This window comes from Phalaenopsis equestris, unplaced genomic scaffold (genome assembly GCF_001263595.1).
Source record: "Phalaenopsis equestris unplaced genomic scaffold, ASM126359v1 Scaffold000202, whole genome shotgun sequence".
NCBI classification, from domain to species: Eukaryota; Viridiplantae; Streptophyta; class Magnoliopsida; order Asparagales; family Orchidaceae; genus Phalaenopsis; species Phalaenopsis equestris.
The window spans coordinates 207,049-208,859 of NW_018164644.1; positions in this window are offsets into that span (position 1 = coordinate 207,049).

The following is a 1,811-nucleotide window of genomic DNA, read 5'->3' on the forward strand; positions in this document are numbered from 1 at the left end:
ATTTGAATTCTCCTTACTCTGAACTTTGAGGACGCTCTCATAATTAAAAAGACACCATTATATTAGGACGTGGTTATAAAGTTCATATTTGCATAGCTAATTTAGATACATAACTAAAGATGATGAATAAAAAAATTTAAAAAAAATATTATAAAATCATTCAAATTTAATGATATTTGTCAACTTTCAAATAAATTCAATCATTAAGAATTCATGGATATATAAAGGTTATAATTAAAAATTCAATTAAAGCATTTTAAACTTGAAGTGCGTCATAATAATTTCTTTTTTAGAATCTCTCAAAAACATCTGATTTATGTCAAATGCTAGCTAAGACAAGAAAAATCAGTCATATATCATTTTATTTGCTGTTTAATTATATTTATCTTGATAGTGTTTGTTTCGATGTCAACAACTAAACATACGTGTTTTTCAACTATGAAGATTGTTAAGAGAGTTACAGAACAAAATGAAAAATTATTTTTCTTACGAGTTCACTTATAACATATATCCAAAGGAATATTTCGATGAGTTTTGATATAGATCAACGATTAGTGCTTTTGACGTCCTGAAGAAGCGTCAGACAATTCAAAATGTCTGTTCATAAGAATTTACTTTTACATATATACATACATACATACATATATATACACACATCAAGTTCGGTAAGAGAAATTAGGAAATCCCTAAATTCTTATTAATACCAACTTAGTGAATCTTTTGAATGCTCGGTGAGACAAACGGAGTCCATAGTCCATAAGTCAACTCGCTCAAGCTCTACAAACTGATTTAACATCGCAAAAGGACAAAAAAGACAGTTATAGAGAGTGATTATAATACTTTAATTTAATTAATGTCCTCATCTTCACCGATGACCTCCATCATATCATTAAGCATAACCTTCATGTTCTCTTCGCATGTAAAAAATATTTCGCTCGGATGGTCAACTGTGCGCCCGATGGTTGGCCGTCCCATGGACATAAAATTTTCTCCTACTGTGATGACCTTGGCTATAGTCACTTTGTCCTATCCAAGAAGGCGCTAACATCAATATTGTAGGGGTCCTCTGCCACGTCCATTCTATTAGGAGAAGGAAATATGTGAACCCTCCGTAACACATACAACAGCAAATATTTCTCTTTTGCAAATGAATTTTTGCTGCATACAATTTCGTTATACAAACCAAGCAGCTCGGCTGCCTTCCTATCATCCAATTTGTCACTGGCAGTGTAACCACCCCAGTGTCATCACCATCATTTCAAACAGCTAAAATAATTTAGAAAATAATGTAGCCACCCTAGTGCCATGTCCAATTTGTCCCTGGCCTGATATTCTAAACCCAAAAGGATGATTAAGACTGATATAAACGAAAGCCATTCATTAAAAATCCAATTCCTATGTATTTAGTTGTCTGGCACCTAGACTATTTACGCCTGTACCGCCCAAATCTTTCACTTCACATCAAATATAACTTTTTCATGCACAGAATGTAAAAACTGAAGTACAGGTGGTAGATACGTAAATAGATAGTTACCTGCATGATAGGCGGTTAGGAGGTCACTTTCCTCTTTGTAAACAATGTTGATTAGCCAGTTAAAATATTCCTGGAGTTAGTGACTGAACCAAATTGTATTTGTTATGCTTCGCTATAACTCTTTACTAAACAAGCGTAGTAAGCTTCCTTCATCTCACCTAATCCACTAAATTTTTAGGTTTGGATGCTTCAGCACCAGCTACTTAGATTCTTCTCAATTTCAACCACAATCTCATTAATGGTCATCCTTTTCTATATATATATATATATATATATA